Source organism: Mastomys coucha, unplaced genomic scaffold (genome assembly GCF_008632895.1).
Source record: "Mastomys coucha isolate ucsf_1 unplaced genomic scaffold, UCSF_Mcou_1 pScaffold13, whole genome shotgun sequence".
NCBI lineage: Eukaryota > Metazoa > Chordata > Mammalia > Rodentia > Muridae > Mastomys > Mastomys coucha.
This window is the reverse complement of record NW_022196895.1, coordinates 79,792,973-79,810,403: the sequence shown is the minus strand read 5'-3', so window position 1 is coordinate 79,810,403 and position 17,431 is coordinate 79,792,973.

The window sequence follows — 17,431 nt, the reverse complement described above, 5'->3', positions numbered from 1 at the left end:
TAGAAATTATCATTCCTGACATACACTCACAGCCGACGAATAAGACTGGGAGCAGGGGAACTCAGAGACACCAGGGATATGCAGTACAACCTTGTGTTTCACCTCTGTGCTACAGAAAGACCCAGCGGGATGAGGGGGGTATGCCACAGAGAGGTACCTGGATACACACAGAAGCAAAGGTTGGGCTGACCCAGTAAACTTAGAACTGTAGAGTAGGTAAGAATCAAGTCAATCCACTGAGGACTCTGGTGTATAAAATACATCCTGGCTCACTTATAGCCATATGTGCTTCATACAGTCACCATATACAAACATATACTGCAAACACAAAACCCCACTGATGCAGGATGCCCGGTATAAGGGATAAAAAACAATTTGAAATAAGTTATTTAGCTCTGATTTAAAAACTAAATTTATCAGAACTGGAGGGATGTCTCAGTCTGTAAAGTGACTGACACACAAGAAGCTGAAATTAGGTTCGTGACAGACCCATGTAGAGAAGTCAGGAAGGTGCATTTATAATCTCAGCGCAGGGGAGGCAGATAAATGAATCCCTGGGGCTTGCTGGCCAGCCAGCCTAGTCTACTTCGTGACTTCCACTCCAGTTACAGATGCTTCAAAAAACTATCCAGCTGCTAAGCAATGGCACTGACCTCTATATGCAGGGATGCACCTTTATATGTGAAGGCGCCCACACATGAGCATCTATACATGTAAACACATACCTGCACACACACACACACACACACATGTACACACACACGTACACACACATGCACACACATGTACACACACATGTACACACATGTACACACACATGTACACACACACACACACACACACACACACACACACACACACACACACCTCTAAGTAACATCAATAACAACAAAGAAAATTTGAAGGGATCTTTTTCAGTAGGAACTCCCGGCTCTATTCTGCCTATTTGGAAGAAAATAAAAATGTGTTGGGATCCTGAAGTGAAAATTCCTTTCCCTTCAACCCAAGACATCTGCTGCAGAAGCTCTTTATCTGGTGCTTTGTATACATATTTTTAATCCTATACAAAAGTGATAGGGTGTCAAGAAGGATCTATAATAACACCATTTTTTTTTTTTTTTTTTTTTACTTTACTTCAAAGACTTGGCCATTTCTATCCATGTGACATTCACACTCCTTCAGGGTCAAACAACATCTTGCAGCCTTCATAAAATGATTAAATATTTTAAACAGCTCCTGCTTACACCTCCACCGCCCCTGGAGACTGATACTGTTATCGTTTTTGTCAAAGCCAGTTTCCATCCGCATTTGTCATTCCTGCTTGCATTTATGAGTTATCAATCGCCACGTCAAAATGCAAAATAACTGATGTTCTTTGGGCGGTATTGGATGGTCTATCTGGGGCTTTTAATCAATGCTGATTCTTATTTTCCATACCCATACATAAATCTCTACTATTCCAGGCCACATATAATGCGTTTGTACAAAATGCGGTGACAGAAGCAGCAGCTACATTATCAAACATTACACCTCGGGGCTAACTGAGTACCAAGGGCTTTCAAAAGGGAACACTGGGAATTATTGTGCAGGAGACACAACCATTGTGGAGACATAAGGAATCTGTTGTTGCCGTTTATAAATCAACACCCCACTTACACGCAGTCCAAATTCCTGCCCCGATCTTTTGCAACTTACTCATTTTTCTAAAAAAGAAAAGGCAAAGTTTGCATAATCTATACAAATAATAATGAACTGTGTTTTCTGATTTCTTCAACTTTTCCCCAGGGCATAAATTCAAATAGCAGCATGCAACTTATTCCGGAACAGCTTCTTGTTTTTAACTTACACTGGGATTTTCCATGTTATATTTCATCCCCTGCCCCTCTGTTGCTCTAGAAGAGAATTTGTTTTGCCCTTTAACAGGGCATTGCCCAGTGAACAGCAGTCACTGTAGAAATCATTCAATGATACGTAAGTGCCCGTGGATTCTAACACATGCAGACACCCAAGGCCATGGGAAACCACAAGGGTACCTTTAAAATGAAGAGACAAGGGTATACAAATAACCCAAGAGCAGCTCAGAGCACAGGTGTGCAGTCGGCAGAGTCCAGGAGCCCACAGTCACCCATGCCTCCTGGAAAAGAGTGAGATGCAGAATAGGCTCTAAAGTGCTCGCCTTGTCAGTGAGCATTGCGTTCTCTTGGATTTCACTGGAGCCTAATCGGTCTTTATTCCTATCCACCCCCAACTCCCTGCCAGGCAGAGTAACTGCTGTCAGTTAGCAACCATGGCAGCTGAGCTGTTGACAGGGCTACACGTGTGCTGCGAGGGACTCTGTCTTAATGAATACTTTGGGATTTACAACAGAAATCAAGAACCAGGAAGACCGAGGCTACAGCAAACTTGGATTCCATGAAGGCACTGCAGTGGTAAAGATCTGCATCTGGGACAGGAAACCGCGTACAAAGTAAATGAGTGCAAACAGAGCTAGAGGGTGCAGGATGGTCAAAACCCACTGAGAAAACTCAGACCTGCTCAGAAACCAAGGTCTCGTCTGAAAGGCCATTTCAAAACACAACTTCTAAACAATGAGTTCAGAACTGCACCGGTGTGAGGGAATGGCGGCATCCGTACATACCACGCTTGGAGAGGCAATATGCTCTGCATGGAACTCAAGCGCTCAGAGCTTTACCAGTGGCTCGAGTAGCCAGCCTCGTTTGGCACGACGTGTGTTCAATGAACCGCATGTGAGGACTTCCAACGTTTAGTCTCCTGAACACTGGGAACTTACCACACAGGGATGTCTCTGCCATCTCTGTTTGTCAAAGACAACAGCAGTCTTGGAACGTCTGCATGAGGTTATTAACAGGCCCACGCTCTCAATATCTGAGAACATCTTGATGTGCTGTCCTTAAGCACCGTTTAGATGGAGTGTGAGCCTCTGCCCTCCTCCATGACTTTCAGACTGCCCTTCCCGGTTAGACACATGTCTCCTCCTCACCAGTCTTTCCTTTTCCTCAAACATTCTTAGAGCTGTCCTCACCCATGGGCTACCTATATCGACCACGGTCACCATTTATAGTCAGAAGAGGTCACAGAAAAACAGCATTTTGAAGAGGCTGGTGAGATAACTCAGTTGGTAGAGTGCTTACCTCACAAACATGAGGACCTGAGTTTGAGTCCCAGAAGCCATGTAAAAAGGCCAGCAGCTGTGAGTCTATTTGCTTGGAGTTCAGATACTGGGCAGCTGGAGGCATCTGGAGCCCTGCAGCTCACTCCTCAACCTGTCTAACTTAACTGGTGAGTTCCAAGCCAATGAGAGACCCTGCTTCAAAGAAGCCTTTCTGAAGATGATACCCAAGGCTGTCCTTGGGCCCCCACATTCATATTCACACACACACACACACACACACACACACACGAAGATGATACCCAAGGCTGTCCTCTGGCCTCCACATTCATATTCACACACACACAAGTGAAGTTCCTTCTTGCCCCATATTCACACACATGCACGCACGCACGCGCGCGCGCGCACACACACACACACACACATACACACGCATTACATTCATGTACAAACAAACAAACCAAACCAAACCTGAGTATTATGGCTACCACCATTCAAAACACTGCTCTTTTATTCCCTCTGTCCAAGATTATTCATTTGCTCTGGACATACAACCGTCCTTCTGTATCCCAGGGGAACTGGTCTGAGGATTCCAAGATCTGTGATCCTCAAGTCTCTTATCTCTGCCTGTGGCTTGTGCACATACACATACTTTAAGGCATTCTTAGATTGTTTATAATGCCTTGCAATAGAAATGCTGTATAAGTAGTTATACTGTACTTTTTTGAGAATAATGGCAAAAAAAGAGGTACATATATGCTTAGTACAGTTAGGTTTTTCTGAGGTTTTTTTTTTTTTTTTTTTTTTTTTTTTTTTTTTTTTTTTTTTTTTTTTGTTGGTTTGTTTATTTTTAGGAGATAAGAGATCCTATAACCCAGGCTGGCTTTGAACTCACTATGCATCACAAATGTCTTTGGACTTTAAATTCTCTTGCCCCCACTTTCTAAGAGCTAGGATTACAATCATGCACTGCTTCCCTACCTTATATTTCTGAAAATAGATCCCAGAGACTCATACATGGTAGGCAAGCATTATGCCAACCGAGCTATACCCTACCCCTCTCCTTCTAGCTGTTTGTACTCTCAGTTAGTTGAGTACATGGATGCAGAGGGCTGATCAAACAGAAACAGTGCTCGACTGCGTCTCAGTAGATGTAATCACAGAACAAGGGGATCCCCTTGTTACAGCATCCCAGGTACACACAGAGTGAGTGTGAGGGTGGTCAGATCTTGATGGAAAGATTGGCCTTGTGTGGTCTTCTTGGAGAATAAAAAATACATTATTTAACTAATATAATAATCCTAAGGTAAACCACTCCTATATGTTAGGGATTGATTCTTCTTAGCCTGAGATTCCGTGGCTACCACTGATTGCACTACATTGGCTGACTCCGTTGAGAGAGGATTCCTGTGTCTTTTAGATAGTGCAGGTCAATCTGGAGCGGACCTTTGAAAAGCAGAGAGAGGAGCAGTAGCAGCAGAGTGGTGTGGTTTTGGGGAAGGAGATAGGATCACAGCACACGAATTCCCCCTGGGTGCTGGGCCTGAGAGGAGCGAGATTTGGAATGTGCTGGACAATTTATTATCTGTTCCACCCTCCTGTTTGCTTACAGAACTATCATTTCAATGTGGCTTGAGTCTAAGACCAGTATTCAGTCTTTCAGCTTCACAAAAGAAAGAACTTAGTCATGTGGTGCCATCTATTATGGTGCTTAAAACTTTCCAAAGAAGCACTGGCAATATCTGGAGATGTGTTCTGTGGGGTGAGTGAATTATCCACCAGCATTCAGGCATAGGACGGCCCCAGTGCTGCTACACAGCTTGGGATATCCAGGGTGGCGCAGAAGGATCTATCCCTAAATGTCAACAGTGTCAAGGTTGAGAGATCCAGATTAACACATGGCCAAGCTTAAGAAACCTTGATTGACATATGACCAAGCCTTCCTAGAGTGCATGGAAAAAAAGAAGAGGAGAGAAAATATGAAGCACTGTGTGATATGTGTTTATATATTTCAGCTGGAGCTGGGGGAGATGGCTTCATGAGTAAAAGCACAAGCCCAATGGCCCCAAGCTCCACCTCTTGAACTCTCATAAAGCTAGGAGAGAACTCTTAAACGTTGTCCTCTGACATGCACATGTGCACCATGCCATGTGCACACTGCAGATGTGAACACTGCACATGTGCCCCATGCTCTGTGCACACTGCATGTGTGCAGACTGCATGTGTGTCCCATGCTGTGTGCACACTGCACATGTGTGCACACTACACACGTGCGAACACTGTACATATGCGAACACTGTACATGTGATTCATGCTATGTGCACACTGCACATGTGTACAGACTAGATGTGTATCCCATGCCACGTGCACACTGCAGATGTATGCACCCTATACATGTACACCATGCCATGTGCACACTGCACACATGCACCATGCCATGTGCACACTGCACACATGCACCATGCCATGTGCACACTGCACATGTGTCCCATGCTGTGTGTACCCTGCACACATGCACCATGCTGTGTGCACCCTGCACATGTGCACCATACCCTGTGCACACTGCACATGTGTGCACACTGCACATGTGTGCACACTGCACATGTGTGCACACTGCACACATGCACCATGCTGTGTGCATACCTCCATTCACATATCATACTCCCACATATAAATGCCTAGTAATTATAAATAAAATTTTTTTCCAGATAGTATAAGAGAAAACTATATGTTCCCCACTTCTGCTTGGTAAGAACTGATATGTGTTTATTAACTTTTGCATTGCTGAAGTCTATGCTCACATCTCTCTTACAAAGCCCACAAAGTATGGATATAGTTGTCATTATGACATATTTAAATATCCAAATTACACTTGTATTGAAATGATTTGCTTTGGAAAAATAAAGCAATGTTTTTCATATTAATTTTAAATTTTAGATGAATTACAGCCAAACACAGTTAAATTTAATTTTTGGATTCATGAAAAACTATGCATGATGGCTGTTTTGCCTTGTCACAACAGCATATGTGTCAATATTTCTGGGTGAAATCAAAGACAAATTCCAAATGACAATTTTGCAAATGATTCCAAAAACAGAAAGCACTGAGAGTTTTGGCAGAGAGACCATGCTCTCTCTGTCCATAACCTTGGGATAAATCCTTGCTATCTGCAAAGTGTGAGCCTCTCAGTGCGAGGTAAATATTCTGGACAGCAGGGGCTCTTGGGGCCGACAAGCCTGCAGCTGATTCACAGTCCTCCAGCCCAGTGGTCTGACCTTCACCGAGTCATTTTAACCCACTGGTCTCTTCATTTCCTGTCTTGAAAAGCAGAATTAACAACGGGTGCGTTTACTTCCTGGGAGTTGCTGCAGCAATGTAGAAAACCAAGGATTCAGAGGAAAGGTTCGTTGCTATTTCATTATTATAACTCTGTTAGCAATAACAAAGAAGGACAGACTGTTAGCAAGAGCAAGTCCCAAGTCTTGTCCTGGCTGTGCTAGTACTTGTGTCCTAAAACAAAGACCACACGCCTCACAGGACTCTCTAATCAAGGGGTTGGTAGGACCTCCTCAGAATGTTTTAGGAGAATGATCTCCATGCCTCAGTCCTCTCTGGCCATGTCAGCAACTCTGAGTTTCTCTTGGCTTGTGGTATAGTCCTCAGATCTTTGCCTCTATTATTACGTATCCTGTGTTTATCTAGGTCTTTTCTCGTTTTCTCATTACAGCCCACGATAATCCAGTGTGACCTCATCTTAATATACTACATTAGCAAAGCCCCTATTACCAAGTAATTCTGCCTTCATAGATGTGGTGCTGAACAGATGGACATAGCATTTTGGAAAACAACATCAACTCTAGCACCAAGATTCAAAAGAAAACTTCGAATAAGCTGGCTTTGCTGACTTTGATTGAAACAAGAAGAATAGCTCAACCACACCAAAGTATCTTGGCTTGTTAGCTACCACACAAGGACATGAAGAAGGCGCTGAGGTCCCCACACACTGAGGACCTACTGAAATACAGTGTGGAAATATGTGTGAAACACACGTAGCAGTAAATTATACACAGGAGTGACCCTGAAGACATGGCCTAGCAGGATTTGCTGGTAGCAATTGTAGAGTGTTCAAGAAGCGCCCGTGGTGTTAGCAAGCTTGTGTGTTCCCACCCACATTGCATGGGATAAGTTATAAGAAAATTCCTCATTCTGGGAACCTGGGCGATGTGCTTGGAAGTGAAGCCATCTCTTATCTGGTTGAAATGGCCTGTCTGGTAAAAACTTTAACCCATGTCTCCAGCTGCCTTGGGGTTGACTGTATTCGTGTTTTCTGAGGTTCTCAACATAGACATTCAAAACAGGTCAACAGTAAATTGTGACTAAATCCTTATGGAAAAGGCTTTTGTTTCCAGTTGAAGTCTTAACCCCTAGTACCTCAGAGCGTGAAGCTATTTGATAGCAATATGTTTAAGGAGCCATCCACGTTAAATTGAGGCACTGTTGAAAGTCTCTAATACAGAGGAACTACTGTGTTCTAAAGAAGGAACTCTGGACAGACTCATGGGGAGAGGAGTGTAGGAGGGGTCAGGAAGTCCAGATGTTGCTTCTCAATGCCACAAAAGGACAAGTGATCTTGAATGTCTAGTCTTCAAACTGAGGGACAACCCATATCTGCTGTTTTCCCAATCAGCATGGTAGATGGCAGTCCTAGTGGACTAACTCAGTGACAATTTTGAATGTCAAGGAGGAAATGAATTTCCTGTGATGAGAGAAGCGTCAGTATCAAGTGGTGCCTGAGGTAGTTGTTCTTTGGACACAACCTAGTCACCTTTTGCCTTGATAGGTCTGGCAAATGGGAACTCACTGTCCCAATTTTGAGACAGTCTAATTATTGCAACATTTTTCAGTCTGCTTACTGAAGTTGTAGCCCCTCCCTCTGGAAGCAGACCACTTCCTCTTGGCCATAAGGAGGACTTGAGAAGAGCAACTGAGTCTCCCCTTTCTTATTTAGCCAAGTGTTAACACTTCTGGAAGCCACTGTTGCAGAGTCACATACCTGGTGCTGCTGGTGGCCCTGGGGTGGCGCTTTCCCTCACTCTCTGCACTGCTGCTTCCAAGAAGTCTCATGACCCATGGCTTCCTACAGCCCAGGTGCTCAGCGCTTGGCTCTGGTTGCCTATGGGGCGTGTTCTGGTATTTGTTTGGTGATCTGCACTACATAATGGGGACGTAACCTTCTCTGAGACAAATCTGGAAAAAGATTTTAGAGTTCTTGTCAGTCGGGAAGAAAGCCTGTCTTAGGGGAAAAAACTCTTCCCTGTGTGTGAGACACTGGAAATGACAGCAAAACCTTTGTCTCACATAGGCATGGTTGGTCAGAAACACTGTTAGCTTAGGTCACCAGTGTAACAGGAATGTGATGCAAATGGATGCTTGTCTTCATTCAGTGTGTAAATATGTCCATGACTGCATGAGGGATCACAACATTGTCTTTCTGTTGCCACCTGCTCCAACCCCTGTGACTCTGTCACTGTTCAATCACACCACAGGTTTGTTTCATGTCATATAACAGAACCCTCAGAGACCAAGAGGAATCTGTTAGGTTCCACTCAGGGGAGACCTGTTCTCGAGACAGACTGTCCTGAAAGTCAGGCCATTCTGCCCTTCTATTCACTTGCTTCCTAGTTTCCTGGATCGTCGATTCTCTTAGCCTTCTCCCCACGAAAAAGGTTCTGTTTAAAGACAGATCATGGCACATGCCTTTAATCCCAGCGCTTGGGAGGCAGAGGCAGACAGATTTCTGAGTTCGAGGGCAGCCTGGTCTACAGAGTGAGTTCCAGGACAGCCAGGGCTACACAGAGAAACCCTATCTTGAAAACAAACAAACAAACAAACAAAAGACAGAGCCACTCACACACCTGGGGATCAGAACTTTTGGGTCCCTGTTAGTACGTCTAGTATACTACCTGACATGTTGGAAGATACCTGCGATCCTAGCCCTTGGGAGATTGAGGCAGAGGACCACGAGTTTGAGCTGAGTCTGGGATGTACATAGAGATCCTGTCTTAAAACATAGGCAAAAAGCACACAGGACATTAAATCCCAGTGCACTAGTATCCAAGAGTTTTTCATCAGAAGAGCTAAATGGGGTTGCTTCTGGTTCTTTACCCTTCTAGAATGCCTCTCTTACAATAAGTAATGATGCATATCCTCATTCAACGTTGGTCAAGGGAGTCAAACAACAGTTTCCATATAATAATTTCTCTGTGAAACAGTGACATCACTGTCTGTCATGTGTCCCATCCACTAAACAAGCGACTCACACACTGATGGCCCGTCTCTCCGGATGCCGAAACACAGCAAAGGGAAGCGAAGTCGTGCGATATCTGTAGCTTCAAAGACTCGATGCTGAGACAGCGGGTGGAGCCGCCAGCACTCCACAGAGACAAGTGTTCGAACGGGTAGAGAGCTAAAAGCAGTTTCTAAACTCAGCCTCCCTAGGAGGGAAGTCTTCATTCGAGGTCAAGGTTAGCTGGAGTTCATAAGGTCCCACTGGTTCTCTCTGCATCTTCCAGGGGAAGGAAGCTAACTCCCATGGCGAGTCTTTGAGCCTCCAGGAAGCTGGCAGCCACAGTCTTTTTCAATCTCGCCTCTTTGGTTTGTCCTTTCTTCTTGGCCGGTCTCTCCTCTCCTCCTACTCACTGCATGGGGACTGGTTGGCTGCAGCCACTGCAAAGCAGGGCTCCTCGCCTCCCACTTCTGCCTGCCCAGGTTCATCCTATACATAGCTGGCAGGATCAACTTCCAACAGTGCTATTTTCATCGAAGTACTCTCCTGCCCCGAAGCCCTCAAGAGCGCTGCATTATCTTTCCTCAGCCCACTTCATTCTTCTCTGACCTTGCTTGCCTTCCCCCTAACACCGGAAGCCCTTTCCTCTGCAGCTCTGAGGGTTCCCCCAGTCTTCTGCTGGAGGATTACTGCTACAATGTTTCTCCCTGTGCCTTGGGAAGGCCTGAGATCCAAACTGCCCTCTGCCTCCCCTTTCCCATCTGCAAGTCATTTCTCACAGACGTCTCCCACCTCCTACAAGCCTTTCTGAGTGAATGCAAGGCACATGCAGCACCCTGTGACTCTACACCCTACATTGCCATGCCAGGAGTTTACTTAGTTGGGTCTTGAATATGATTTGCTCCATGGATTCTAGTATGAGGTGTCCAGTTCTCCTTCTCCTTCTCCTTCTCCTTCTCCTTCTCCTTCTCCTTCTCCTTCTCCCTCTCCCTCTCCCCCCTCTCCCTCCTCCTCCCCTTCTTCTTCTTCTTCTTCTTCTTCTTCTTCTTCTTCTTCTTCTTCTTCTTCTTCTTCTTCTTCTTCTTCTTCTTCTTCTTCTTCTTCTTCTTCTTCTTCCTCTTCCTCTTCCTCTTCCTCTTCCTCTTCCTCTTCCTCTTCTTCTTCTTCTTCTTCTTCTTTGTCTTCGTCTTCTTCTTTGTCTTCGTCTTCTTCTTTGTCTTCGTCTTCTTCTTTGTCTTCGTCTTCTTCTCCTTCTTCTTCTCCTTCTTTAGGGATTTTTTTTTTTTATTTATTTATATGAGTACACTGGTGTAGTCTGCAGAAACACCAAAAGAAGTCATCAGATCCCATTACAGATGGTTGTGAGCCACCACGTGGGTGCTAGGAATTGAACTCAGGACCTTTGGAAGAACAGTTGGTGGTGATCTTAACTGCTGAGCCATCCCTCCAGACTCTCTTTTTTATTCTTATTTGATTAAGTCCTGTACTTAAGCATAAGTACTTTATGGACTTTAGCATAAGGACTGAAAACCTGTTCTGACGTCTCATGCAGCTCAAATTCTGGCTCTGCCATTAACTTCCTAAGTGGCCTTGAACAAGTTGCTTAGCCTCTCTAGGCCTCAGTTTCCCCAATTGTACAGCTTGCTACCTACAAGGTAAATAAGAATGTGTCAAGTACTTAGTAAGTCCTCATGGAAATGGAAAAGCACCCTCATCCTTGCCACATGTGCCTGACACTGATTACAAGACTCACTTGCTTGTGGGGATGAAGAGAAAACATCTGGCTATCTTCGAGATGGTTGCATGTTGCTTGATTTATTTTCTATTTATTTGTTTAAGTTTTTAAAAATTATAATTGTGGGGGGATGCAACCGTGTTATGGCATTTCTGTGGAGGTCAGAGAACAACTTTGTGGGAGTTGGTTCTCTCCCTCAATCATGTAGGTTCTGGGGATTGAACTCAGGTCCTCGGAGTTGGTGGCAAGCACCCTTAACCACTGAGCCATATCACTGGCCCTATGTATTTGTTTGGATAATGCTAAGAATAGAAGGAACGGAAGTGCTTTCCCACTCTAACCATACTTATACTCCAGCTCCAGCCACACACTCTTTTTTTCATTGCTTAAGTTTCTTGAGGTTGGATTTCCACTTGCTGCTTCTGGATGTTCCTGGCTCCTTCTGGATATCTTGAATGATAGGAAATAAAGGTATGCGTCCCTTCAGTCTATTCCACCAGTGGGCGAGGCTCATTGAACAGCTGTCTATTAGATAGCAATGTTTCCTGTATAGCTATTATCTTTGTTGGGTAGCAAGGCATCTCTAAAGTAATGGGTTTAATCAGTAACGTGTTATTTAGCTTATCCTTCTTTGGACCCAAGCAAGCAGTTCTTCTGGTCACAGTGTGCTTACTCCCTATTATGCTAGCCTACTGCCAGGAGGGCCAGTGCAGGCTGGTCCAGACTGGCCTCAGTTAAAAAAAAGTCTTTTGTTTTAAATTATTTTGTTATTATTTATGTTTAATTATTTCTCTTGATTTTGAAGATTATAATATAATTACATCATTTCTCCCTTTCTTTCATCCCTCCAAATCATCCCACATATAGCTACTTGCTCTCTTTAAAATTCATGGTCTCGGTGCTGGAGAGATGGCTCAGTGGTTAAGAGCACTGACTGCTCTTCCAAAGGTCCCGAGTTCAAATCCTGACAACCACATGGTGGCTCACAACCATCCGTAGCACCCTCTTCTGGTGTGTCTGAAGGCAGCTACAGTGTAATTAGGTATAATAAATAAATAAATCTTAAAAAAAAATCACGGTCTCCTTTTTTACTAACTGTTGTTCCACAGCATGTATGCATATACGTGTGTCTGTATGCATATATATTCATAAACATAACCTTAGTCTGTATGATATTACTTGTATGTTTTTAAAGCTGATGATTTGGTATTGGATAAACAATTGGTGTGCGCTTCCCTGCTGAAGAACACGTCCACCCTCAGTATTCCTGTGGTTCCTATGTGGGGTTGAGGCCCTTAGGCTTCCCCATCAGTGTTAGCATGTTAGTATGTTAGCTAACTTTCATGTTAGCATGCCTATTGCTGTTGTCCTTGTTCATCTCATGTTTAAGCAGTCATGCTCGTGAGACTTTATCCGTGTAGCTTCTGACATTATTTAGAAGGCACAATCTCACAGCAAACTCCTGGGTCCTCTTACCATCTTTCTGCCCCCTGCCCCATTTCCACACTATTACCAAGCCTTGGGTGTGGGAGTGTTTTGTAGATGTATCTGTTGGCACTGGCTCCACAACTCTGCATTTTTGATTGGTTATAGATTTTTTTTGCAATGGTCTCTGTTGCAAAAAGGTATTTCCTCCGTGAGGGGTGAGGCCTACCCTTACCTCTTGGTAGAAGGACAACTATTTAGAACACAGTTAGGAATTACACTGGTTTAGTTGAATGGTGGATTTTACCTCTCCTCCAAGACCCATGACTTTGCCAGCCCTGAGTACTTGACCAGGTTTCCAGTCATAGGCTTGGTTTTCTCTTGTGGGACATGCCTATCAGATGCTGCCACCTGAAGAGCTCCTGTGGGTGGAGAAGGCAAAGTTTCTGTCCCAGTAGGGACAAGGAGACACTCTTTTGTGAGGGGTGTGGGAAGGAAAGTGACTGTCAAGGGATACCATGTCACCCATCCATATGTTTATTCATGCCAACAGTGTCAGGGATGGCAAACTTAATTCCTCCAAAGGTCACACAGCAAATGTTTGAGGAAGTCCATCATTACCTCGTCTGCTTTCTCACCAGTACAGTAGAACACAGCATCTGATGGACATGTCCCAGCAGTGTGTTTGGACAGATAGCTGGTTAGCTGGCCATGTCCTATAGTTTGCTGACCCCTAACCTACTTAAATCAATATGTGTCCATTAGCTTTCTTCCTAAGAACCAGGTAGTGAGGCTCTGATGGCAAAACCCAGGTGTCAGTTGTATCCACTCTGCTCGTTCTTCCTTATTATTACTCTTGCCTGGGTTTTCTACACTGCCTGTCAAAAGGAATGGCAGATGTGCCCTCCCTGAGCATCTGTCCTGATGAAGCCTACGGACCCTGCTTTATCCTGACTATGCAGGACCCTCAAGGCCAAACAATGTCACCTGTCTTTTAAAGGATGATGTGGTATCTGTGAAAATTACTTGAGGCAACTTTCCGAAATATCATCACAAAAGAATATTGCCAATAAAATAAAAATTCGGGAGCACATTAAATCATTTCATGTTTTTGCTCTGAAGCAAGGCCTCTTTCAGAGGAGGCTCTAGGCTGGATAGATCAGCACAACACCAAAGAATTGACAACCTCAAGTGAATCAGAATCAGGAGCGAGTGCAGAAGCCTGTTACCAGACACAGCAGTGTGCAGCGCTTCTCCCGATCCATGTCTGTCACGCATAGTGTTGTTCTTAGAATGACACAGTCTGTTCTACATTTACCACTCAGAATCAGCAAATTGCATTGGCAGAGCAAAGCTGTCACATTGGGTGGCATTTGTTACATCCATTATTTTACTTAAGTTTAGACATCTATTTGCAAAATCAGATCCTACTTTAAAAAATTGCAGTGTTTCGCAACATTAAACAAAATGACAAGCTGTAAAAAAAATAAAGTTGATTAGTAAGCAATGCATGGAAGAAACTCTCCTTCAGGTTCCAAAATGAAGGCTTAAGTTGAACAGCACAATCGTCATTCTCACAAGCATGAAGGTGGTTTGGAGTTTGATGTGAATATTTGCAAAGAGAGAGCCCAACCGTCTGTCAGTCCTCTCTCTTCCACATGATAAGATGGAGCCTTGACGGGCGTCTTACCATCACATGACAGTCTTGGACCTTCGATCATACTATCTTATTCATCCAGTCCAAGTGTATCCCTTGTGCTTACACAGTCTACGTCACCAACCAAGACTCTGGGTTCCTTTGGACAGTTGGTTCCCTTCATGTAGTCCCAACTGACATGAATGATCAACTTCCAAGAAGGAACTAGCGCACATACTTAGCTTGTGTACTAGTCAAAGTTCTTCAGAGGAAGCAGAGCCAGTAGGGTATACTGTCTTGGTATGATGATTTATCAGTGTCACAAATGTACTAAAGTGAAAGTTGCCAGAAGCCAAGCATTGAATTTTGATCTTTTCCCAGTATATTAGCAAGTGACTTTGCTGTTGCTTATGATAAAAAAAACATGACCAAGGACACTAATAGAGGAAATGGTTAATTGAGACTTACACTTCCAGAGACAGAGAGATGGGCAGAGACAGACAGACAGAGAAGAGTCTGTCACCATCAGGGCAGAGAGTACAGCAGCCAGCAGGCAGGCCTGGCACTGACACAGCAGCTGAGAGCTCCCATCCCAAACCACAAACAGGAATCAGGGACTACACTGGAAATGGCACAGGTCTTCTCAAACTGGAAACCCACCCCAGTGACACATCCCCTCTAACAAGGCCACACCTCCCGATCTACCCCAAACAGTTCCATAAACCAGGGACCAAGCTTCCAAACATATGAGCCCATGAGAGTTATTTGCATTCAAACTACCAGACCTAAGATGGTGCTAAGTGGTAGGGTACAGTCTCATGGTGATGGAGGTAAGCAGCCAGCTACCTTCATAAGAACAAAGAACAAATATACTACAGTACTCCATGTTGCTAAGCTATGGTGTAGGGTAACCTTGCTATATCACACGTGTTTGACTTATGTTATTTGTAATAGGCTTTTAGGAACAATCAAAGTAGTTAGGAAGTTATCTGTATGTCTGTATGTCTCTGTCACACAGAGAGAGGAAGGAAGGGGGAGAGAGAGAGAGAGAGAGAGAGAGAGAGAGAGAGAGAGAGAGAGAGAGAGAGAGAGAGAGAGAGAGAGAGAGAGAGAGAGAGAGAGAATAGATTGGTTCATTTGATTATGGATCTCAGAAAGTCCCACAAAACACCACTTGCAACTTGAAAAACCAAGAAATTCCAGTGGATGAATGCAGTTCAGATATGAGATGAGGTCCCATTAATCTGGAGGGCAGGAGTTTGAAGACTAGAGAAGAGGTGCCAAGTATGGAGCGTGAATCTGTTCTTCATGATGCCTTTTGTTGTACAGAGAATCCCAGCAAGTAGTGTGGTCCCCACCCAAATGGGGCAGGCCATCTGCTCTCCATGGTCTCCTGATCCAAGTGTGGGTCTCCTCCAGGAATACTGTCACAGACATGCCTAGAATTATCATTTTGCCAGCTATGCCAGCGTCTCTTGGCTCCATCAAAGTAGCATGAAATTAACCATCAACGTGTAGGTCTTTCTCTGTTCCATTTTCATAGTGAAAGAGTGTGAAGGAATGCACCTTACAGATGGTTTTGGACAGCTAAAGCTGGTAATGGCTGTCTGTGTCCCAGGACTTGTCTCGTCTATGGACGGGCACTTCCACAGCTATCTTGATTGGATTATCTCTAAGTGGCTGCAGAGTTCGAAGCCTTCAAGCACCTCTCCGACTTTCTCCCCAGGTGCTTGGCCTTGGTGCCTGTTGATAGGTTGAAGACACACATCCCCTCTAGTCCCCCCTCTAGTGGGATTATTTCTACTCTCTCCTTCTCCATAAGCCCTCTCTCTCAGGCTCTGCGTAGTTAGCAGGTTCTACAAGGACTCTGATGCCAAGGTATCTAAAACCTTCATCCTGGAGCTGGTGATGGGAGAGAACACATTAGCTTTCCTGAGTTAGTCTGGGGAACGGTTGCGGTGAAGGGATTTCGGGTGTGGTTTAAAGACCATCATTTTCTGTGAAGAAGAGGCATCCCGGAAAAGCTGGAGGACACCTTTGTGTGTTTGATCTTTGCTTTGGGGCCTCACAGTCTCACAATCACTCAGATTTGTCTTTGTGGTGTGGAAGTGGCAATGAACGTGTAGTAGGAACGTGACTGCAGATACAACTCTGATTGTAAGATCTGAATGTTGACTGACTGGCCACTCATGAGGTCTGGCCATTGAAGGCATGAGTGAGACATGGAAGAGCAAGAGGAAGAGAAAGGCTAGTGTATTGTTTCCCCTCTCTGCCTAGGCACCAGGTCTTCTCTGGGTATCATCCTCTCCATGACTTCCAGGTTTCAAAAGCATTAGCTAATTAATGAATTATGGAATCTCAAGATGGTGCTCAGATTATTCTTAAACCTCCCGTTCTCCTGCCTCAGTCTCACAAAGATTCTGTTTGTGCCCCTGGCCATCCTGGCTCTCTCTGCTTGCACAGGTGAGGCCCTTAGCGCATGTCCCATGTGTGGTTCTTAGCGTCTCCCTTGCTGTGGTCTGCATTTGAGTCAGTGCTAGACTCTGCTTGATCCCAGGTCTGAAGTGGTCTCATTTATTTATAAACACTGAGCACATTATCTCTTTGGGGTACCACTTCAGAAAAGGCTTATATTTCAACCCAAATGGGTTGATGGCAGCTTCTCTTCTGTACTCAGACTTGTAGAGAACACTGCGCAGTGAGACTCGTCCACCCTGGGGCAGCCAGCCACATCCTGGATCTGGGACCAAGTGAGTTGGCTATAAACTACAGTGACCTTTCAAAATGTCACAGGGCCATGCCCTTGGGCATCTCACAGTAATTGACTATGGGTTTTGCAGTCAATTAAGAATATTTTAAACACCTCATTTCTTGCTAAGAATTGAGAATTTTAAGACTATTGTTTAGAAAATGACTATATAAATAATTGCATTTTCATAACTATTCTCCTTCTTGTTTTAATTCTCATTTTTCTCAGGGTAGGGAAACTTTCTAGATTGTGATTCAAGCAACCACACATTGTCCAAATTGCCTTTGCCCTAGTTTTACTCTGTAATTTCTATGAATTCAAGATGGAAATTCCAATTTAAGAGAAACCAGGATGCCAAGGTTCCTGAATGTGCGACACGACTCATCTCAGTCTTTCTGTAATTCTGAAGATGTGAAGTCCACAGGAAAGCATCTCTCAGGCCCATAATTATTGATCCCTAGGGCCTCAGA